The following is a 25,444-nucleotide window of genomic DNA, read 5'->3' on the forward strand; positions in this document are numbered from 1 at the left end:
ACTAGTGACTACCAGGTGTCTCCTCCCTGTCTTCTGGAGATAAGTTTAATGAAGGAGCCACTATCAGCGGAGCTCAGGGAAGGATGTGGGGCGAAGTTACAAATGTGTAAGGGTTCTACATTCAGGGCTGTTATCTCAGTAAACTCTTGCCTGAAGGGATATAAGAAAATGGTTGCTGGGAAAAACTTGAAAAGGAGGATATAACTCTAGGTGAAATGAGGCTTTGTTCTTTTCACATTATTTTTATGGCTGCTGAGCAGGAATAAACTAGTAAAGTACAATAGAAACAGACAAAGTTGTCAAGAACTTGTAGTCTAAACAATACGTGTCTTAAAATGCCTTGTTCCAAGCCATTAGGATATATTTTTGTTGTTGTTGTTGAGTTACTAGAAAGTCCCCTCTTATGTGGATGCTGTGAAAGTTACCCCGAAGAGCAAGGAGACATTTTCCTATAGCCTGTGGGCATTAACAGATGCCTCCAGCCCATCCCACATTAAAACTGGTGGGAGAGTGCCACAGGGATAGAATGTTAGGAGCCATTGTCTTGGGGCTGCTTCCAGTGGGGAGGATTATTACTGCAAATTTAGTCATTTACAGAATGACTAAATTATGGAACAAATTTGGAAATTATTATGAAGAAGCCCAGGCTGGATGGAGAAACCATGTTATTGGGCAAACTGTTTCCTCTTCCTGCCTATTTTGCTTATTGAGTGGTATTTCCATCTACCTAGGTGCCCAAACCTGAAACTTCAAGGAAGCCTAGATTTTACCCCATATCATGTAGGCTAGGCTAGGCTATGCAGCAATGAGAAATGACTCCAGAGTCTTTGTGTCTTTCAACAACCAAATTTATTTTTTCATTCATGTTGCATGTTATTTGCAAGTGATTGTCTCTGTTCCCGATTATCTTTTTCTGGGACCCAGAATGATGGAGCTGCATCACTCTGGAACATTGCTGGTCTTATGGCAGAAGGAAAAGGGGACATAGTGTTCATGCACTGGGGCCCGAAACTCCTGCTGGAAAGTGATGCACGTTACTTTTTTTTTTTTTGGTCGCTTTTATTTGTTTGTTTACTTACATCCAAGTTAGTTGGCATATAGTGCAATTATGATTTCAGGAGTTGATTCCAGTGATTGATCCCCTATGTATAGCACCCAGTGCTCATCCCAGCAAGTGTCTTCCTTAATGCCCCTTACCCATTTAGCTCATCCGCCCACCCACAACTCCTCCAGCAACCCTCAGTTCTCTGTCTTTAAGAGTCTGTTTTGTCCCCCTCTTTGTTTTTATATTATTTTAGCTTCCTTTCCCTTATGTTAATTTGTTTTGTATATTAAATTCCTCATATGAGTGAAGTCATATGATACTTGTCTTTCTTTTACTAATTTCACTTAGCATAATACCTTCTAGTTCCAGCCACGTAGTTGCAAAGAGCAAGATTTCATTGTTTTTGATTGCCAAGTAATACTCCGTTGTGTATATATACCACATCTTCTTTATCCATTCATTCATTGATGGACATTTGGGCTCTTTCCATAATTTGGCTATTGTTTATAGCACTGCTATAAACATTGGGGTGCATGTGCCCCTTTCAGACAGCACAGCTGTATCCCTTGGATAAATATGTACCAGTGATTCACATTGCTTCTGCTCACATCTTATTGGCAAAAGCCTGATGTCAATGAGACCAGGTAATATACTCTTTCTCAGGAAAGGGCAGCAGTCATTTCTGTTTGTAAAGGTGTTGTGTCTGGAGCCACAGAGAACAGAGTTCAAATCCAAGCTCTTATACTTTCTGGCTATGCAAAGTGTGCTTTATTTCCTCATTTCATTTCTGGAATATCTGGAGTCACCACATAAACTGTATGGTTAAGACAGGGTATTTTGGAAAATATCACTTTGCTTAATTTACAGGGTATGTGCTCACCTGGATGAATACGTAATTTAGTGCAAGTCAGACTTCCCTGTACTTGGCAATAGGTGAGTCTCTTTCTTGATCACTCCCCACTGACACCTTCAAGTCGTTTTTGCTATTCCTTCAGTCATTGCTCAAGTTCCACTAAAGCCTGTGTCATTAGACATTATTGCCTAGTACCCTTCCTTTAAGATTTCCCCTGTGGACAGTTGAGCTATTTCTTCTTGTTCATTAAAGACTATGGTACCTGACCTCCCCTGCTCTGCCTTTGTTTTTTTCATTTTCATTTCATTTTCTTTTCTTTTCTTTTCTTTTCTTTTCTTTTCTTTTCTTTTCTTTTCTTTTCTTTTCTTTCTTTCTTTCTTCTCCTTCTCCTTCCTTCTTTTTTTTTTTTTTTTTTTTTAGCTATCCGTGTTATCATTATTGGAAACTTCAGCATCTATGTAGACAATCATAGTCAACATCTTGACTTCTTGGTTCCCTTACCTTCTTACCTCTAGGGATGTTGTCCTCTGCTCCACTTCAGCCACTCTCTCCCCTGGTTTTATTTTAGATTTTGTGATATATAACCAATAATTATCCCACCTCCAAAATCCCTATTGTGAGATAGATATTGTAAGACCATTCTCTGATTACCAAGCCTACTTTTCTACCTCACTCCCTTATTGTTCCAAGTACAATTCTTTAACTACAGTGGGGCCTTCAATTTGTTGTCCCTACTCTTTTCCGCTACCCACCTCCTACATGTCAACATAGCCTCTGTATCCACCCTTGACCTCTCCCCAAAGTTAGCCAAGTTGTGGGGTTAAGGGCCTAGTCCTCCAGACCACCGAGTCTGCCCAAGACTCCTGACACCAACTACAAGTTCAGGGGTATATTAGTTTCTAGGGACTCTGTAACAAAGTAGCACAGACTAGGTGGCTTAAACAATGAAAATTTATTGCCTCACAGTTATGGAGGCAAGGCATCCAAGATCAAAATGTCAGGAGGGTTGATTCCTTCTGAGCACTGTGAGAGAGAATCTGCTCCATGCCTCTACCCTAACTTCTAGAGTTTTGCTGTCAGTATTTGGCATTGCTTTGTTGGCAGAAGCTTCATTCCAATCTCTGCCTTCATCTTCATGTGACTTTGTCCCTTGTGTGTGTGTGTCTGTGTCCAAATTTCCTCTTTTTATGAGGGTACCACTCACACTGGATTAGCAGCCCATGCTACTCTAGTTGGTCTTAACTTATTTTCACTAATTATATCTGCAATGACCCATTTCCAAAATAAGTGTACATTCTGAGGTACTGAGGGTCAGAACTTCAACATAGGAATTTGAGAGGAGTGCAAATCAACCCATAATAGGGATTTCCAAAACCATCCTCAGGTTTGATGATTTGCTAGAAAGACTCACAGAACTCACTGAAAGCTACTCTCACAGCTATGTTTATTATAAAGAAGGGATATATTAAAATCAGCCATGGGAAGGGACTCCTATGGCAGAGTCTGGAAGGGTTCCAAACACAAGGCCTCCATGTTCTTAGGACAGTTAGTCTCCTAGGATTGATGTGTGACAACACATGCATGGTATTGCCAACTCAGGAAGCTCATACAAGCTTTCGTGTTTAGGGTTTTTATTAAAGGTTCATTATGTAGAAATGATTGATAGATTAATTGCTCATGTGATTAAACTCTGCTTCAAGGGCAACTGAAGTATGTTGGTATGTGTGGTATGTGTGGTATGTGACCCAAAGTCCCTGCTTTTTAAACACATGGTTGGTTTTTCTGCAGTGGCAACCACTCTCCGCCATACCCCCATATAGCAGAGGTGGCCAATCCTACCTTGTTTCCATGAACTTTAGGTGTGGTCCTAGGGGCCCCACCATGAATACCAAAAAACATTCCTATCACTGAGGAAATTCCAAGGATTTAGAGGTTACCAATCAGTTATCACAGTAGAGGTCAAACCTCTTTTTTGATGAGGCCAAATTCCTTAGTATAAAATACCCATCCTTTGCCTGCAGATTCTGTTGAACTCATCTGATTAAACCCTGACCCAGTGAAATCTAAATCCTCCTACTCTTTGTCTGCACCCAAGCAACTGAGCATCGCTGGAAAAAATCTCCAAATAGGGTAGACTGATCTTACCTCATCAGCATGCATCCCAGATGGGCACTCTGCTCTGCCAGATATTCTTACTACACTTCCTTTGCACAGCCCCTTTATCATTCTAAGTTTGATTTCACTGTCTTCTCTATATCTACCCCCTGTTCCATTTCTATAAGCCTCTCTCTTAGATAATAAATATTTTATTCTTCATTGAAAATAATGGTTGCAGTAAGCGTGTCCTCATATTTCCTTTCCTAAATTCATCAGCCTTGAGCTATTCGACCCCACATACTCTCTTTACCCTCCTGACAGATAAACCCTCTCAGTTCCATGGCTCTAAATATCTAAATATCACCCAGTTCATGTATTTGGCTCTTTCACAGGTCATTACCTCTTGGGTGCACCCATACCCTTCACACTTACCATGGACATCATGGAACTCTTGATTTCCCTGTCTCTGTTCCGAAACTGTATCTCTCCTAGATTTCCCCACCTGAGCAAATTCACCATCTTCCTTCATGCTAAGACTGAAAAATGAGGAGTTCTCCCCAATTCTTTCAACCCTCCCTCCCTCAGATTGCTGTAAGCAAGTGTGGCAGTGATACCTTCAAAACATATTCTGTACCTGACCACTTCTCACCATCTCCACTGCTGGAGCTCTTTACCTGGAACCAGTGCAAACATTTCTTAAGCATTTCTTTTGCTTCCATCATTTACATTTTTCTAATCTATTCTGTACACAGCAGCCAGAGTGATCCTTATTAAATGCAAAGCATCATAATCATCACCCTATTGCCAACTAGAATAAAATCCATCCTCTTTTCATGACCTGTGCACACACCAACATTATTTCAGTCTTGGGGTTTGTGGCAAACACTGGCTGGTTGTTGGATAAACCATCTTTCTTTTATTGGCCACACACACATTTCCTCACTTCCTCACAGGTAAGTGAGTTGTTGTCAATAGAATGTGAGCAGAGATGATCCTTTCCTATTCTGGTCCATAAAATTTTTCACATGCAAGCTTATGTTCTCTTTGCCTCTCTTCATCTACTACTTGAATACAGAGGAGGATGAGGCCTTAATGCTGGTGAACCCACATTTTGGAAGAAGCCTGAGTCTCTGAGTGGATTTTGTGGAATAGACTGCTTCTTCAGCTCTCCCTTGAGGCCTTAATTGGACTGTATTTTAGTGGAGGTGAGAAATACACTTTTACAGTGTTAGAATTTTGATATTTTGGGGCTGTTAGTTATAGCTGTTAGCATAATTTAATGAATAGAAAACTCTTGTGCTTCTTCTTCCTCTTTTTAACATTCTCTTTCCCAAAGTCTTTGTACGGCTTCTTCTTTCTCAAGGTTTAAGTTCAGTCAAATGTTACATTCTCCTCAGAAGGGCGTTCTCTGGTCCCTCTATCTGAAGTACTTCCCAAGTGTCCCTTTATATTGAATCATCCTATTTGTGTTCTTCACAACACTAACCACCATCTGAAAGTATAAATATAAATGTGAATGTGAATTTATTTGTCCATTGCACATTTGTTCATGTGTCTGTCTTCCCAGCAGAGTGTAAATTCCATTAGGGTGTAAATCTTGTCTATCTTTTGCGTCACTGTTTCTCAGCTCCTGGAACAATATCTGGCACCACAGTAAGCATTCACAAACACCTTTTTGAATTGATTAACACATTTTAAAAGACCCCAAACAGATTTTAGAGTGATAGTATGAATTCCCAGTATGATGTTACTTTTCTATCTGGAGGGAAGACTTGCTTTTAATGTTTTGTCTTACAATTAAGAAGGGACTGAAATGGACAGTACTAGGAAAATAAGTGTGTGGTATAACAAAAATAAATATTTGGTCTTTGTTCCTGGTGCCTGGCACAGAGCTCCTAAAACCCGTGGGATTTTCTGGTAATAAGAATGTCTTCTGTATGCTAATGAGAGGACTCAAGTAGGGTGTGTACAGGATAGCTCCAGGAAGGGGGTGGTTACCAAAAAAGCCAACCATGTGATTAGAGGGTTGGAGCCTTCTGCTTCTACTTCCTTCCATGTCTAGAGACAGGAGAGGGGCCTGACCTTGAGTTTAGTCATGAACGACCAATGATCTAATCAATCATATCTCCATAATGAAACCCCCATGAAGTCCCCTAAACAGTGCAGTTCAGGGAATTTCCAAATTTGTGGACATATTCACCTACTAGCAGTTTGGTGTACCCCAATCCATGGGGACAGCATGGGGACAGAAGTTCCTGGGCTTGGGACATTTCTGGACCTTGGACTATGTACCTCTTCATCTAGCTGTTCATTTGTGTTCTTCATGTTAAACTATAATAGCAAGTATAGCATTTTACACTATGTGTGTTATTCTAGAAGAATTTGAAAACTGAAGGAGGAGTTGTGAGAATGCTTGAATCTGTAGCCAAGTTGGACGAAGTGCAAGTAGCCTGGGGACCGGAGACTTGTGACTGGCATCTCAAGGAGAGCAAATCTTGTGAGACTGAGCCCTTGACTTGAGTCTGCAGCAACCCTCGGTAGTTAGTGTCAGAACTGAATGGAATTGTAGGCTACCCAGTGGGAGTCAGAGGACTGGAGAATTGTTTGGTGTGGTAGTGATGTTTTTCATGTCAGAAACACCACACAAAGTGGGAATTCATTGGCTTAATGTATTGAGTAGCTGGCTTCTTACCCCAGGCTCACTCTGGTAAAAGGGCACTTGACTTTTGTCTTTCAGGTGGTGACCAAAATAATATTTATAGGAGGCCCCATCCTCCCTGTGAGTGCATTTTCCCTCCTCAGGGGTAGTGTTGTGGTGTTAGGGATGTGGATCAATAGTATAGAAGAACAGAAGGAAGCAAAGAGGAAAAACTCCCATCTTTATGTCTACCCCAGTATCAGCTACTCTCATTGCTTCTCCCAGGCCACAGCGTTTGACTCCAGATGCTATACTGCACCCACATGTTAACAGTCTCTCAGCCCCAATTTTCCTCCACCCAACAGCCAGAGTCACCTTTCTAAAGCCCAGATATGGTTAGGAAAGTAAGCAATGGCTTATTGTTCAAGGTTCTGTATCACCCACTCAAGTTCACTTCTCCAACTTTAGGTCTTCTATGCTTCACTGGGACACTGAGCTCTAGCCACCTTTATCTACGTTATTATGTGGTTAATGTCTTTTCTTCTCACTAGAGTCCAGGAGGTTAGGGATTATATTCTTTTTTGCTTACCATTTTATCTTCAAATGCCAATCACAGTGCCTAGCAAATAGTAGATGTTCAATAAATATGTATTTTAATGAATAAAAAAAGAGTGAATGAAATTCAGGCCCTTTGTCACTGATAATGGAAAAGTTAAGGTTCTCAGAAACAAGTCAACGAACTCTATTGCATAAGTGGACTGGAGAGAAAATCCTGTCATCTCATTAGCTGCGGATAATCTAGTGGGGTGGGAGGCAGTAACCTAGGTATGCAGGTCTCTGATGTGAAGGTGGTCAACCTCTTGCTCACAAACCACTTGAAGTCGTTAAAACCCACAGACAATGTTATGTTTCGGGGCAAGAGAGACTTACTCATCGGCGATCTCTGGAATCCTTAATGATCAGTTTTAGTCACTTGCATCACAACCTCTGGTCACTATGGTGCAGGCCAATTGAGTGACCTTGACAGATTGACTGATTTTTAAAAATATATATATTTTGTGTCAGTTTTTCAGGCCACAGCCTCCTGATTGTCAAGTTCACATCATTGCATTTATTCTCTCTAGAACCATTGGGAAAAACAGAACAAGAAATTCTTATATTAGGCATTTTGCAAGATACATCAACTGACAAACATGGCGGGAAATAGGTTGAAGATATTGATACGTAAGGAGACCATAGCCATTTATCAAGGCAGAAATCAAAATAATTAATAAACATTAAAAAATCTGTTTGATCTCTTTAAGAACCAAAGATAATAGAAAAGAAGATTTTTTTACTATAATATTTAAAGTTTAAAAAGTATCAGCAGGATTGCATGTAGTAGACACTTTGATGTGTGTGAGGGTGAGTTGATTAAGCTTTTTTATAGCAAAGCATATTGGTAATATATAACAGGGCCATGGAAAATATTTTATAGTTTTTGCAAATCATCTTCCCAAAATCAATCCAAAAGATGTTTGACATGGTGTTATTTATATTAAAAAATAAAACCTCCTGAAAATCCACCCTAAATATCTAGTAATAGATAAGTAGTTAAGAAAATATGGTGCAGCCACAGAATATTTATGAAGAATTTCAATAGCAGAGAAAATGCTCAGAAGGTTATTTAGTAAACAGAGCATGGTACAAAGCTGTATGAAGCATTAGATGTCAACTATGAAAGAATATTTGCATATAATAAAAAAAGAAAATATAAAATGTTTTTATGTCTAGACATAAAGAGGAAAATAAAAACCAGAATAATCTCACAATTCTAAGTACAGATAGAGGACAACACAGTATAATTCTTTATATTATCTATTTCCACAATTTCTACATTAATCATGTAAATTTAGAATATCATGTAAAAATGTTATTAAAAACAAAGACAGTGGTTTTGAGGTCAGCTAGACTTAGGTTCTGATCTTGGGTCTGTTACTTCTTATTGTGACCTTGACAAGCAAGATGGTCAGGATCTGTGGGTTTTAGTTTTCTCATCTGTACAGTGGGAATAATAATGTACATAGGGTTGCTAGTAAGATCAAATGAAATATAGTATGTAAAGTGCTTAGCATAATGCATGACATAGAGTAGGATAATGAATATTTGTGTCCTCATCTTAGAATCACAGAACTTGAGAATTTCAAATGCTGGAGGATGTCTTATCCAACCTTCAAGGTATAGGGGGAGGACAGCTGATGATGATAAGAGAGGATGCTGGTTCATTTCCATTGCATTAGGTCCTAAGCATCCGAGCTGTCCTTGAACCTCAGCCTCTGGATTTTGCAAACCTTTTCTGTTTTCTTTGTGCTAAGCCTCCTTGCTTCCCTGGAGAAAGAATTCAGCCTTGAATTGCTCCTTTTTTGGTTTGTTTGGTTGGATTTGATGTTTTTTATGCCATTTATCCCTGCAAAGGAGAACACATTTCGTGGAGTGATTATTGGTGCTGAAGCCAAGTAAATTACATTCTGAGAGAAGAATTTAAATGACAAATACTGCTTATTATCAATTGGGAATCACTGAGTGCAGGAAAAGTGACAGGCCCAATCAGGGGAAGTTGGGTTAACCTATGTGGAAAGTTAAGTTTACTTTGTAGCAAAGGAAAAGGGACTTGGGAAAGAAGGTCCTAAATTCACCATGAGGGAGCCTAATAACTGACATCTTTTCTCTGGCCTCCCTTCTTACTTGTTCAGCTTTCACCCTATGGGCAAAATTAGCTCTATACAATTAACCTCTGCTTAAAAAAAACTTCTGGTCCCTTTTTGCCTGCAAGATAAAGCCTAGACACCCTAGTATGGCCAAGCCCTTCATGAGATGCCAATTATTTGTCTTCTCTGCTGTATGCATTTTTTGGACTGCAGTGCCTCATCCCTTGATCAGCCTATCTGATAAGCTCTTAACTCGTATTTCAAGACCCAGAGCAAACGTCCCTGAACTATAAGTTCCTTGACTAGACTATGAGGCCGTGATGTCAGGGGGAGGGTCTCCTTCATCTTTGCACTCTTTGAGCTTGGATGTTTCAGCTGCAAGCAACAGGACACTAGAATAGTAGCTTCAACCATGCAGGCATTTATCATCTTGCTGAACAGTAGGTAAGTCTGGAGATGGTGGTTCTAGGATTGGCCCTGTGCCTTGATGATTTTGTGTCTTCCTCTTTTCCTGCTGCCAACCCCAGAGGGCTAGCAATGTTTCCTTCTGTAGTTAGGTGATAGTTGCAGCAGCTACAACCACCAGGTTAGTTTTTGTTAGGAAGGAAAATATATGTGATGTTAGGTAGGCAGGACAATGTGAAAGTGCAGAAAAGCAGAAGTGGTGGATCAAAGGCTTTTTATTCCTGAGTCGTCTTTTTTTTTTTTTTAGGCCTGAACATTTGCCCATTTGCCTTTTTATTCCTTTCCTATACCCCTTCTTATTGTTAATTTTCATGGTTATATGTTACATGCATATACTCCCCATCAAAATTAAACACTTTGAAAGCAAATATCATCTTTTTAAAAAAAATTAATGTTTTTATTATTTATTTTTGAGAGAGAGAAAGAGTGTGAGTGAGGGAGAGGCAGACAGAGACAGAGACGCAGAATCCAAAGCAGGCTCCAGACTCTGAGCTGTCAGCACAGAGCCCAACATGGGGCTAGAGGCATGAGCCCTCTTCTTTTTAACTAATTGGATAGAAAATTTCTCTGGGGCTGTTCAGATTTTTCCCTTATGTTTCATTGGCTACAAATGGGCCACATGATTGCTCCTAAGTCAATCACAGGCAAAGGGGAACAGGATGACCATGACTGGTTAGACCAAACATGACCTTTCCCTTTGGTCCAGAGCTGTCTTCTCAGAAATCTGTTTGATACTTGAATGTGGGGTGGGGGCAGTTGTTGGGAAGGAAAGGTGTGATGATATTAGCTGGGTCACCAGTAGCTTTTACCATGAGAATCTGGTATTGCATCTGATTGAATTTTCTCTGTAAAACCCTTCAATCCTTCTGTGAAGTTCTCCGATACTCTGTCCTCTGTGTTTCCATAATTACTGTCACTGTATCATAATTTCTGTTTCTATTATATTCCTTTTACTGTATCTTTTTTTAAAGTTTATTTATTTATTTTTGAGAGAGAACAAGCTCACACAAGCGGGGGAGGGGCAGAGAGAGAGGGAGAGAGAGAATTCCAAGCAGGCTCTGCACTGGTAGCACAGAGTCTGATGAGAAGCTTGAACTCTCAAAATGTGAAATCATGACCTGAGCTGAAATCAAGAGTCGGTTGCTTAACCAACTGAGTCACCTAGGCGCCCACCTGCTATTTTATATATCTTAATTGACCATCTGCTTGTCTTCTACATGAGACTATGAACTCTTTGAGGGAAGTAAGCATATATTATTTAGGTTTCACTGGCAAGAATTTAATGTACATAGGCTCGCAATGTTTGTTGATTAATTTTCTGTGCAACTACTATCAAATCTAATATTTTTCTTTTTTAATTTTTCTTGTGATGTTCTGTCTTCATTGAGGCCATTAGTAATGTTATTAGTGCTTGAATTTCCATGTGTTTGAATATCATATAAACAGGGTCATACTGAGATATGCAGGGCTGGTATCTGTAATGGAGCCTGAAGCCCTGCCTCAAATGACAATAGCTACATAAATAGATTTTGATTGAAAAAAAATTATTAATGATTCTTTTCTTAGGGAGATAAAAGCATGCATTTAACTTTATCAAAGACAATATAAATTGAAAATTGAAAAGTTCAAATCTTTTGCATGAAAAATGGGTTCAATGCAACCAAAAACCAGACCAAACAAAAAAAGTTAATCCAGTTTTCTTGAAAATGACAGCTTTAATCAAGCTGATTTATAGAGTTTCTAAGGGGCTTTTGTGGATCTTTCTCTCTCTTTTTCTCTCTCCATACCACCCATTTATATTTATGCTTGGAAAACGTAACTCTCTACAGTGGAATGAGTGAAGGGCTGTCTTTCTCTAAATGACCATGTCTCAGAAACTGTGAAAGAAATTCCATGACATTTGTGCAGTGGGCATCTGTGCGTATGAGAGGGAGAGATTGCTATAACTTAATGTGGCATGTAATAATAATATCTCACATCTTATTCTTCATCTGGAAAGCTTTTCCTGACCTTCCCATCTGGGTTAGGAAATCTTCCTTTCAATACCCTGAATATGCTCCTTACTCTATCATTATGTACCGTGCTTAGCACAGTGCATGTGCTAAAAAATGTTGAATAGATAAGATTTTACAGTGGAGCTATATGTGCATTTCTGTATATATACACTTGTTTATTTAGCAAACACACATACAACGGTTACTCTATGCAAGGCATGTTTCTAAATGCTTTACATATATTCATTCAGAATTTTACAATTTACCAAAGCACATTTGACACATTGGCTCATTGATTCCTCATTTTCACTTTAGTGAGCAGATGGATAGAAATTATCCCCATATCACAGCTAGGTGAACATACTCAGAGAGGTTCATTTATTTACCCAATATTACATGGTTTGCAAATAGCAGAGTTGGGATTTTAACCTACTTGTTCTGTCACTCAGTCCAGTGCTTTGCAAGAAGAGCCCTTTTGGAGCCTCTTTAACATTTTGGGGTTGCCTGCAGTGGATGAAAACTTAGAGGGGTGGAGCTTTGGCTATTTGGAGAAATTGTTTTAGGAAACAAAGATCTTCTTCATATGTTTAAAACAAATTTTAGTAGTGCCTTAGCAAATACTACAGTAGTGTTGCATATGAATCCCTAAATTCAGTGTCTGAAATAACATAACACTGCAGGTTGGCTAGGAGTTGGCTGATCGAGGCTAGGTGTGGCTGGCCAGTTCTCCATCAAGCAGTGGATTTGACAGGGCTTGGGTCCTTGAGGTAGCCTGGGCTCAGAACTATTTCCATATGTGTTCACTCTGGGCTCTGAGCTCCTTCCTGTAACATGGTAATGGAGAAGTGTAAGAATTTAAGCCCAGCTGCACAAACCCAGCTCAAGGTTCTGCTTGTGTCACATCTGCTAACATTCTGTTGGCCAAAGCAATTTATACAGCCAAACCCAGTTCAAGGGAGGAAATAGTCTTTTTTTTTTTTAATGTATTTTTAAATTTTTTTTATTTTTGAGAGAGAGACAGAGCATGAGCGGGAAAAAGGCAGAGAGAGAGAGAGGGAGACACAGAATCCAAAGCAGGCTCCAGGCTCTGAGCTGTCAACACAGAGCCCTATGTGGGGCTCAAACCCACGAACCGTGAGATCACGACCTGAACTGAAGTTGGACGCTCAACCGACTAAGTCACCCAGGTGCCCTGGGAGGAAGCACATTCTGCCCACCATGAGGCCGGAGCAAGTTACATGGCTAGAATCAGTTTTGCTGGAGTGGTAATTTAAACTTCCACAGTGAAGATGAGGGAGAGATTGGGTCTAAATATTATTGAACAGTAATCTACTATAAGGGAATTCTAAGTAGGGTTATGAGATTTAGCAATAAAACTACAGAGCATCCAGTTAAACTTGAATTTCAGATAAACATCAACTATTTTGAGTATAAGTATACCCCAAATAGGGCATGGGACATACTTATACTAAATCATATTTGTTGTGTATCCAATATTCTAATTTAACTGGATGTTCTCTATTTTATCTGGCAATCCTAGTTTTAGATAAATTAGTTGCTATTCACAGGGTTAGACTATTAATAAAAATATGTAATTGACCAGATCATGTAAAAAGTAGCTCATGTTGATTTCTCCAGTACCTACCCTTCTGCCTAGTTTGGCCTTGCTCCCAGAGATCAGGCACAGGATCCTCTGAAAATATCACTAATCATTTTAAGGGGAAAGATAAATGGAGTCCTCAAGCCAGTTAGCTACTGGTCTTGTTAAACTGTCAGTGAAGAAGGCAGTGGAAGGTGCTGGAGATTTTGTAATTTTAACTGATACTGGGGAGCAAATCTGGACAGTCTGTTCCTGTAATCTCTTTCTGCAGCAAGATTCCAGGCTTGGTAATTATATATTTTGAGAGTATAGTGTTTATCTTTATCATGGCTTTTGCCTCCTCCACTTTCACCTAAGTTGGAAAAATATGGGTGTCCTCAGCACCAGATGAAGAATGGGGGGCCGAGTAACTGGCCATAAAGGCCAAAGCATATTCATTTTCATTTGGGGCCCCTGATGTTGAAGTGGTGTGAAATCTTTATTTGGAATGACACCCTCCCCTTCACCTCTCTGTTGTCCCTCACCCTCAAATAATTATTTATGGCCCACATACCTCTGCTGTGGCTATTGAAACAGAAGGACAAAAGATACACCTGTGAAATGCTGTAGGTAGCCATTTGAAGGGATTTGTTGGAGCAAATTACTCTGTATTGTGTTTGATTGTTGTACTGGCAGTAGTTTTTTGAACCAGTACACAGGATCTTAAATTGTTGTAGGTGTGCATGTTTTTAAAGGTTCAGGAGGAGGAGTGGAGGTAAATAAGATATGAGAAGTTTGGAATTCTTTAAGCCTTGCTTTCCATCCGGAAATATTTATATTGAAATGTGAGGCCTGGTTCTTGGAGATGAATGCCAACCCCATAAACTCAGGATGTTAATTTTCATTTATGTAGGGAGTTAGAGACACCAAAGCGTTTTCTATTAACACCTGGAGCTGAATGCAGAGGTGAAAGGCAGGTCTTGTAGAAAGAAAGATATTGTCCAGGGAAGAAAAATGTCACTTTTGTGGGCTTTTTCTTCCTTTTGTGTGTGAAGATGAGAATTTTTTTCCTTGAAAAATAATTTCTATCTTGTTGCAAAATGTCACTGCAAAAATCTGCTTGAGAAAATAGTAATTCGTCCTTCTGTTGATTCTTTTTGCTGTGTTCATGAAAATATCACCTTAAGCATGTGGTGAAAATTAAGGGAAAATGAGCCATCTCACTTGGTTTTGTAAATGAATGCGTTCTTTATATTCCTCAGTTCCATGAGACTTATAAAGGAAAATTTCCCTTGGCTAGCTGATTAAATAAACATCTATTTGTGGAAGCAGTCAGGAGGAGAATAGACAAAAAACATGAACAGTAATCATTTTCCTGGGCAGCAGTTGTGGGTCAAGGAGAGGCTCCTGAGTCAAAAGGGCAGATTTTGTTCTTACAGAGGCACAAATTTTGGCTTTCTTGCTTCCATCCTTTCAGGCTGCTAACTTTAATCAGTTTTCAAGGAGTCTTGAGAATTATTAACTGGATAATAATCATAGTGATAAATATATTGGTAAAGTAATAATACTAATAATTGTTGCTATTAATTAATCACTATGGGGAAGATACCATGCTAAATACTTTTTATACTTTCCTCCATTTTTAATCCTCTGTAAATCCTAGCATGGAGATGATATGGTCATATTTCACATACAAGGGACTGATGCATAGGAAGCTCAGTAACTTGCCTGTGGCTCTGCAGCCATTATCTCGTAAGCCATAATTTGAACTCAGGCTAACCCCAACCCCACAATATTTTAACTTGAAATTCTATCACAAGCTTTGGTACTGGTTTAATGCTCTAAGATCTACCCATGTCTCCCCTATTGGATTATGTCCCTGCTTGAGGTGCCGCTTTTTTTCTGGGTTGTACCGTGAGCCTTGCTTTCTTGGCCTTGGCAACTTGTATGGGATGTCAGGCAGGGAGTTAATGCTATGAAAACTTTTCAGAGCCAGGGATTGAGAAGTAAGGTGGCCACTAAGAGCTAAGAAAAATCGAGGGAAGAAGAGCATGTTACATTCCAGAGGGTGTCAAGTGTCAGAAGTGTGACTGTGAGAGATGAGGAGAAAAGGTAGCCAGAAGATCCAGATGTTTGCTGAGAATAGCTCCAGTCTCCCCTCTGTTGTGTGTGGTGGGCACTTGGGTCAGCCCTATCAAGATCAGGTGAAGTTCAGGGTCCACAGACTTTATATTACCCTCATGGAGGGCTCTTGTTGACTTCTCCAACATCCAGGGTCATTACAGTTTGTACATGTGTGTGTGTGATGGGAGTCAGAGGTGGATGTAAACATGGGAGGTGTTTCTGATGGGGATCAGTTACTTTCAAATCAACAATGGATTTTTTATTGGGGAAGTATTGGGCTAAGGTATTGCATCTCAAGTATATTTTTGTTGAGGCTTCTGGGTGGCTCAGTTGGTTAAGCATCCAACTCTTGATCTTGGTTCAGGTCATGATCTCAGCGTTTGTGGGATTGAGGCCCACATTGGGTTCTGCTCTGACAGCGTGGAACCTGCTTAGAATATTCTCTCTCTCTCTCTCTCTCTCTCTCTCTCACCACTCCCCAGCTTATGGGTATGCACTCTCTCTCAAAATAAATAAACATCTAAAAAAATTTAAAATCAAGTATATTTTTGTTAACTTTAGACATGTTGGGATTAACATCTTTACTCCTTTTTATGTTACCATAGATGACTCAGACTCATAAATTTTGATGTGGGGAAGGTCAGGGCAGGAAAACATCAAGTCTGTTAATTTTGTGAGTGAGTGTAGGCCCAGGTTGGACCCTGCCGAGGTGGGAGCCAAGTCTGCATGACAGCAGTGGGCACTTAGTGGGTGACAGCTAAATGAGGCCCAGAACCTAAACTTTCCACTTCACAGTTGCCCACAGCCCATCTCTACCAGAAACAACACTGCCTTTACCTGTCAGGTTTATGGGTGGGTCAGGAGAAATATAGGGCACCTGCAGCATCCCCAGTGGAAAATCATCCCAATCTGTTAAACATAACCAAGGAACACAGCATCACGGCCTCTTGGACCTTCCACCCTAAAATCCCTTGTGCTACCAGTGGTATGTCTTCTGTGTTATGGCTTCTAGGCCATTGCAGCTATGCAGAAGTTAGGAGTTCTAGAAGGAGGGTGCCATAGCTCTCTAATGTGGCTGGACTTTCTTCCTTTTTATTTGGTGCCCAGTTTGCACCATGGCCACAGGTGGGTGGGAAGGCAGCATTCTGTTGTCCGTAGTTGTCAGTGCTGCTCTACCAAAGAGTATGTGCTTTGAATGGGGACTGGCAGACACCCAGAGAGCCTGGCCCCAGACCTGGTGCCACCATCACTGTGGGCCTGGACTCATAGTAGGATGGAAATCTTCAAGTGAGAAAATGTTCTAGGTAGTTGGCTAATGGATGTAGCCTTAGAGAACGTAATGCTGCTCCCTTGCCCCCAATCCTACCTCATCTTTCTTGGCAATATAAGAATATTGAATAACTATGCTGTCCAATGGGACTTTCTGCAATGATGGGAAGGTTCTATATCTGTGCTGTTGAACCGTGCAGTAGCCACTAGCCTTACATGGCTATTGAGCACTTGAACTGTGGCCAGTGTGATTGAAGAATTAAAATTTTAATTCCATTTAATTTTATTTCCTGTAAATTTAAATAGCCACATGTAGCTAGTGGCTATTGAGTTTATAAATGTACTTTGGAATAATTTTATTTTTGCTTGGAGATTGCTTGGCAAAAAAAGAACACATGCATGTGCACACACACACACACACACACACACAATCTTAACACTCTAAGTCTGTGCATATCCCCTACTTTATTATCACATCCATTATCTCATAACAACCTACGAGGGTGATGTTCTTATTTTTCACATTTTATGGATGAGAAAACTGAGCCACAGAGAAGTTCCATATTTTATCTAAGGTTATTTAGTAAGCAAGCAGGGAACCAGGGCTCACACCAGGCCTGTTTCTCAATCCTAGGGACTGTGGATGGTGGTCATGAATCTCTCAAGAAAGCCTCAGCCTCCTAGCTCTCTTGTCAGTCTACTGACCACATGACTGGGACATCCCTAAGGTGGTTCACCTGAAAAGTAGAGCCTAGGATAATGGCTTGGTTCTCATAACTTATTTTGGGAAATGATCCCAAAGGAACAGAACTGAGGGTCTGTGAAGTGAAATAGGAAGAGAGAAAGCCAACCCAAGGATATGTTATTGAGAGTAGGCAACTGGGGCTTAATTCTGCAAGGACCATCGAAGGAATCATGCAGAACGCTCCTTAAAGTTGTCCAGCAAACACAGTGAGGAGGGGAGTATTTATCCCCCAGCTCCTGTCAGAGACCCCCTTATAGAGTGTTAACTGCTTACATTTTCATTTGCCAGCATAGTTGAGTGTGCATCCACTGGCTCATGTGTGATGGTGCAGAGAATCCCTGAGCAGAGTGTTAAGAGTCACCTGGAATAACTGAGGTGAGGAGCTGTTAGGTTATACCTGTGTAACTTGCTGCTACAGCAAGAGTTGGAGCTAAAAATGTGGCTGAGGGTATATGAGATAGGGCATTAAAGATGTCCATGCACCAAGGGGAGGAAACTAAACAGAGAAGCTGGGGGAAAGTCAGAAATGGGAATTAGGAAAGTCTTTGAAGCTCTGAGAATGATTTCTCCATAAAAAATTCCGGACAGATGGGCTAACTTTTGCTGTCAATGAGCTATAGTCTACTTGGTTGCTAGCACATTGCTATTGCTTTTGTGCATCATGTATGGCACTGTTTTAAAGTAAGGCTTGACTCCTCCATTGCCCTATCTCTTCCCAGCTGACTTCTTTATACCACCTAGATGGAGTGAGCTTAGAGAAACCAATAATTCAATATATTCCAGATTTACATTGTTACAGTGTCATTCACTCATTTAAGGAAAGCATGACATAAAGGCAAAGAGCACTGGCTCTGAAGCCAGATTGCGGGTCCCAATCCTGGCTGTGTCTACATACTAGCTTTGAGGCCTTGGGCAAATTACTTAACCCCTCTGAGCCTCAGTTTGTTCATCTGGAAATAAGGATTATAGTACCCATTTTATAGAGTTATGGTGAAGATTAACTGAGTTAATGTATATGCAGAATTTAGAGCACTCCCTGGCAGGTAGAAATCACAATATGCATGTTTGCTAATTGTTCATTCATTAATTGATACTGAATTATTTGGTTTCTTACACATACAAGGCACTGCTCTCCTTGATCAGTATATGAACCTGGGTCTGACAGTATATTGCTCATTACAACTTTTTGAAATTCATTATGCTTGAAATTCTCAGACCACCTCCCTCTCCTCTTTTTCCTTCTCTTTTCACGATCAAAACTTTATTTTCCTTTGCTGGTTCCTCTTCTCTCTCCAACCTTTAAATTTTGGAGCATTTTAGGACTCAATCTTCAGCTGTCTTCTCTTTTTTTTTTAAATTTTTTTAAATGTTTGTATTTATTTTTGAGACAGAGCAAGACAGAGCATTGAGCGGGGGAGGGGCAGAGAGAGAGGGAGACACAGAATGTGAAGCATGTGAAGCCGGCTCCAGACTCTGAGCTGTCAGCACAGAGCCCCACGTGGCGCTCGAACTCTCAATCATGAGATCATGACCTGAAGTCACACGCTCATCTGACTGAGCCACCCAGGCACTGCTTCAGCTGTCTTCTCTTAATTGCCTTTCTCCTGAGGTAATCTTGTCTAGTTTTGTGATTTTAACTACATCTATATGCTGATGACTCCTAAGTCTTTGTAGCTTTGACCTCTCCCCTGAGCTCCAGGCTCATCATTTTAACTCTCAACTTAAGCATCTCCATTTTGGGATTTGCTAGGCACCTCAAACTTAACATGACCAAAAGAGAACTATTGATTTTCTTTTACCCCCCGCCCCCATCACACCACTGGATCATCTGTCTATCTTTGCTGTTTTGGTAAATTACCTAATTGCTCAGACCTCAACCCAGCAGTCATCTTGTCCTCTTGTTCCATACCCAGACCAACACTAGACCCAAAATTGTTTCCAGTCTCAATACAACCACTTCTAGGATCTTCCTATATGGTTGTGCAGACTGTGCACTGCCTGAGGGAATTCCCACTAATGTGACAGACATCATGGATTTGTATTTTTTTAAGTAAAAATTTTCTATCAGATGGCCTAAATGTTTCCTCTTCTCAAAAAGCCAGAATATTAGTCTAACAAATAGAATTAGAATACCTTGAGGACTAGGTGCCTCTTTAAAAAAAATTTTTTTTAACGTTTTTCTTTATTTTTGAGAGAGGGAGAGACAGAGCATGAACAGGGGAGGGTCAGAGAGAGGGAGACACAGAATCTGAAACAGGCTCCAGGCTCTGAGCTGTCAGCACAGAGCCTGACACGGGGCTCGAGCTCACGGACTGCAAGATCATGACCTGAGCCGAAGTCGGCCGCTTAACCGACTGAGCCACCCAGGCGCCCCTAGGTGCCTCTTTTTAGATGAGATTGGATACGTTCAGGGTGGTATGGCTATAGACTAGGTGCCTCTTTTTAATTCTCATAATAGTACTATAAGAACTAGCAGTGACCCCAATCATTGCTACAATTCTAGTTTAGGCCACCATTATCTCTTGTTCAGACTATGACAACAGCCCAGTGGTCAGTACCTTGTAATTGGCTTCCTCCTTTGCCTCCCCTTTTGTCCATTTTCCACAAGGTTGTCAGAGGAAGCCTAGGGTATAAATCAGATGATACCACTCTTGTTCTTAAACCCTGCTGTATTACTTATGTATTATCCTGTTATAAATTATCCACAAGATTAATTAAAACAACAGAAATTTATCATCTCACAGTTATTATGGGTCAGAAGTTCAGGAGAGGCTTAGCTGGGTGGTTCCAGCTCAGGGTCTGTGATGGGGTTGCTGTTAAGATGTTGACCAGGGCTACAGTCATCTGAAGGCTTAATCTGGGGGATCCACTTATAAGCTGGCTTACTCACATGACAATATCAGGAGGCCTTAGTTCTTTGTCATGTGGGCCTCTCTGTAGGGCTGCTTCAATGTTATTGAAACATGTCAGCTGACTTCCCCCCCACCCCCCAGAGTGAGTGAGTGATCTGAGAGCGAGAACAAGGCAGAAGGTATACTGTCTTTTATGAACTAGCTCAATGGTTCTCAACCAGGAGTGACTTTGCCTCTCTTTACTCTGGGACAGTTGGTAATGTTTGGGTTTATTTTTGGTCTTCACAGTTCATTGCAAGGGTGGGGGGTGCTATTGGCATCTCGTAGCTAGAGGCCAGGGGGATGCTGCTAAACATCCTACAATGTAAAGGACCATACCATCCCCCAAAGAATTATCTGATCTACAATATCAGTAATTCAGTGGTTGAGAAATCCTGGTCTAGGGGCACCTGGGTGGCTTAGTCAGTTAAGCATCTGACTTTGGCTCAGGTCATGATCTCATGGTTCATGAGTTCAAGCCCTGCATCAGGCTCTGCACTGACAATGCAAAGCCTGCTTGGGATTTGCTCTCTCTCCCTCTCCCTCTCTCTGTCCCTCCCCTGCTTGCGTACATGCACTTTATTTCTCTCAAAATAAATAAACTTAAGAAGAAAAAAAGAGAAAAATCCTGGTCTAAGCTCAGAAGTCACATATCATTACTCCCATCATATGCCTTTGTTCACAAAGAAAAATGCTGATATAATGTGAAAACAGATGATACAGGGCATGAACACCAGAAGGTAGGGATCGTTGGGGCTGTAATAGGCTACCACCACTCTCCAGTGACTTAGCTTTGCAGTTAGAATAGAAGGTGAACTCCTTACCATGTTCTTCAGGTTCTGATTTGGCTTCAGCCTCCTTCTCCCACTTCAACTCCTACCATGCTCCTCTTCTTCCACTGTGCTCCAGCCACACTAGCTTTACACTTTTCAAACATGCCAAGCTTGACCCTGTTTCAGACCTTTGTCTCTACCTTGAATTATCTCACCCTAATCTTTGGATGGCTACTTCCTTCTTATCATTCAGGTTTAGCTTAATGTCCCCCTCTCAGAAAGCTCTGTACTCACCTAACCTAAAGTCGAGACATTTTGCTGAACTGACACCAGTTACTGCCTATACTGTAGTCTTATTTTACTGAATTCATTGCATTTATCACTATCTGAGGTTATTTATATATGTATTCACATGTTTATTTCTGCCTCCTCCCAGTGGAGTGAAAGCTCTGAGGGAAAGTGATTGTCCTGTATTCCCAGCCCCTAGGGTAGTGCTTGGAACATAGCTGATCAATAATTATTTGTTGAATAAATGAATATGATCTTATTTTTCAAGGTTCTGGAAGTCTGTGGAGATGAGTTTATTAAATATATGGAGAAGAAGTTAGACAAGGAGCAGAAAAGTCACATCCTCTGAAGTAATGTCCTTTCACAGCAACGTCAGAGGAGACTTCTGCTTACGTTTTGAGTTGTTTATCCTGTTATCACTGATCAATTTGCTATTCTAGATTTCCTTCTCTTTCCTTCCTGTATCCATCCTCCCTTGTTGCCTTAGCATGCATGTATAGGAAAGTTAAAAGGCACCATCTTTGGACATGGAATAGGACAAGAGAATTGATTGCCTGACCTTGGCTTCATTAATCTACTACTACAGCCATTGTCACTAACTAGCCAAGGGCTCACTGAAATTAAGTCCAGCTACATTAACTGCTTTGGGATGCTTTGACTAAAGAGCTATTTTTACACAGTAGGAGAATGTACTGCAAACAAAGAATCAATCTTTTATGGGAATAATTAAAAGTCAAACTCACTATACCACACTGCAATGTTAGTAGAGTCAGTATGTACAGTTCTGCCAGTCCCTTGGGTATTTTGAATTTATAGACACTCTTTATCCTGAGTTTACTTTTGGACTTGGCTGTCTCTGGAGCAGTGATTCATACAACTGTAGTACAAGAATCACCTTCAGATAGATCACAGCTGAATTCCTAAGCCCTCAAATCTTTACTCAATGTGACACTTTCAGACAGCTCCAAGGAGAAGATGCCTGCATAGAATAAGTTGTCTGTTAGGACAGGAGCAACTCAACATGATGGTGAAGGAAACATGGCTTAGTAGGAGGGAATTCCTGCGCAGAGACTCCTGGTTAACTGTGTCTCATGATTATCCCATTTATACCCAAATCCTTCCTCTGGTGGCTTCAAACCTCAAGATTTCAGTTAGAAGCCAGAGCAAATGCCTGTGGATTTCACATTTATTGGACGAGGACTCCTGGAACTTACCTACTCTGTGGGGGGACTTGCAAGAGAAATAATTACTAGCATTTGAGACAAGAGTCTGAAAATTCTTAATTTCTGGGCACCAGTGTGTCACTGAGGCAACCCCCTTGCTGTGCTGGGAAGCAGACTAGCTCTGCCTGAAATAACATAATTATAGCACTTGGCAAAAAGTAGAGGACAACAGAAAGGAAGTTGGAGAATTCAAGCACATCAGCCAGATAGAAAATCAGAAAATCTCAATCTAGATGTCCTGGGGAACATGAGGTGATAGGGTCTGAAGTGCACATAAGCAGTTGTGCTAAAAATGGCAGCTGTCTCAAGCAGGAATTTTTATTACGGGACCCAAAGAGGGATTCAGTGGCACATTCATGTAGGTGAATGAGTCAATACAAGTTGCCTTCCAGATTCCTGGGTTACACAGGCTCCAGGGAAGCTTTGAAGATGGGAAGGAATAAAATCAGAATATAAATTCCTGAGGTTTGAGAGGAAGGTGCTATGAAAGGAGGAGTCTAATGGGTTTGGCCCCATTTCTGTCACTAACTAGGAGTTGTCTCTGCTGTTACATAGTGGTGCTGATGAATCCCTTAACCCTCTGTGGTCTGTGGAGACCTTCAAGTCTCTCTACTAGAAAAGGCTCAGAATTCCAAGGGTCTTTCCTGGCAGATCTGCAGATACTGTCTTCATTTCATTGTCCTCTGGGACGTTGCCTGGCAAGAACTCTGGTGGCAAATGAGAAGAAATGACACAAACATCTTTGGTGTGATGTACTTGTGAAGCTGCCTAATTCAGGTCACACAGAATTAATCTCTGTAGGCTTCAGTTTTCTTGTCAGCGAATCAGGAGGATAGAGCTAGATAACTTTCATGGATCTAATTTATAGATCTAATTTATGAGAATTTCCCAAATTCAATGAAAGATAAAGTCATTGAGCTGAGGATTTCATCTACCTCATTTATTCAAAAGTGTTTACTGAGTCCCAACTGTCAGCCAGGGACTCTACTGAGATCTGTGAGTTTGGAGATCACTGTACATGGTCTCTCTGTCTCTCTCTGGGAACTTACCTTCACTTAGAGTTAGTCAAGGAAACATCCCATTATAGACCATATGGTGATGACTATAGTGGAGAAAACACAGTGGAATGCACTTCACTCTACAATACATATTTGAATGAGGGGTCTTGTTTTATTTATTAGTTGCTACTAGATTCTACCTCTGATATTAAAAAATAAAAAAACCAAAACTTTTAAACATTTAACTTTAAACATATCCTATTCCAGGGAAGGAAAAGCATGAGCTAAGCAGATGGCCACATGGCAGGAAGGGTCACTAAGCAAAGGAGGCCCTGTCCTCAGCATGCAGTGCAGAGGAACTGCACATGCAGGCAGGGGAGGAAGTTGCTAGTGTACCAGCTTCTTAATTAGGCTCCATAATTATTTGTGAACTCCTAGAGTTCTGGATGCCATGAAAATCCATGGGTCTAAATGCTTTTCAATGCTAAGTAGAAACAATCCATAACTTCCCACCATTTTGGAGCCAACATACATATCTACCCCTGCCCTTTATGTGAGCACATAGACAGAAATTGAATATTCTGTAACCTCTGGGTGCATAATACCATAAAACCAAAAGGGAGTATTGAATGGAGTTCAGCTTCCTTCAGTAGTCCAAGATTTCTCTATTTTCCATTTATTTTGTCTGTATTCCACCCAGGAAGGTATTCTGACTATGGCTTATCAATAAGCCCTTTAATTTTTTTCCCCTTATCTGGAGCTCAGTGAGCCCAACTTGCTTTTCTCTGTCACTGCTGTTGCTACAGTGAATGATGGCACCTATGAACTCTTTGCAGAAGAATAAATCCCATCCTTCCAGATTCATTTGTGTCTTAATGCACATCTCTGACTAAAATGGCAAGAGTCAGTCTTATAGGCCTGAGCCCAGTGGAGAAAGCTAATACTACCAATGCAACCTATAGGCTAATATTGATGAAAAATAAAATTAAAAATATTCCTGGCAAAGAAAAAAGTTTAAATAAAGAATTTAGTTAACTCTCTATCCATATTAACAAAGCAGGGGGTAGGGGGAAATAGTACACATGATTCCAATGTCAATTATATTTAATTTTGCTCTGCCTGCTGTATGCTCTGGATGACTGAGGAGGCATAGAAGGTAGGTAGAGGCCTCTGCAGGTTGCTCAGAAACCTGAAGGTTTCTCTCTCTCTCCCCTGCCCCTCTCTCTCTTTTTTCCTTTGTTTGTTTCTTAAATTCCACATATGAGTAAAATTGTATGGTATTTATCTTTGTCTAACTGACGTATTTCACTTAGCATTATACTTTCTATAGCAGTTGTTGCAAATGGCTAGATTTCATTCTTCTTTATGGCTAATATTCTAATAAACATATATATTCTTTATTCATTCCTCTATTGATTAGACACTTGGGCTGTTTCCATAGTCTGGCTATTGTAAATAATGCAATAAACATAGGAGTACATGTATCCCTATGAATTAGTGTTTTTGTATTTATGGTATGGTAGTATAATTGCTAGATCATAGGGTAGTTTTATTTTTCACTTTTTGAGGAACCTCCATACTATTTTTTTACAGTGGCTTCACCAGTTTGCATTCCTACCAACAGTGCATGAGGGTTCCTGTTTTTCCACATCCTCACCAACACTTGTTGTTTCTTGTGTTTTTATTTTAACCATTTTAACAGGTATAAAGTGTCATATTGTAGTTTTGATTTTCATTTCCCAAATGATAAGTGATGTTGAGCATCTTTTATGTGT

This window comes from Prionailurus bengalensis, chromosome C1 (assembly GCF_016509475.1).
Source record: "Prionailurus bengalensis isolate Pbe53 chromosome C1, Fcat_Pben_1.1_paternal_pri, whole genome shotgun sequence".
NCBI classification, from domain to species: Eukaryota; Metazoa; Chordata; class Mammalia; order Carnivora; family Felidae; genus Prionailurus; species Prionailurus bengalensis.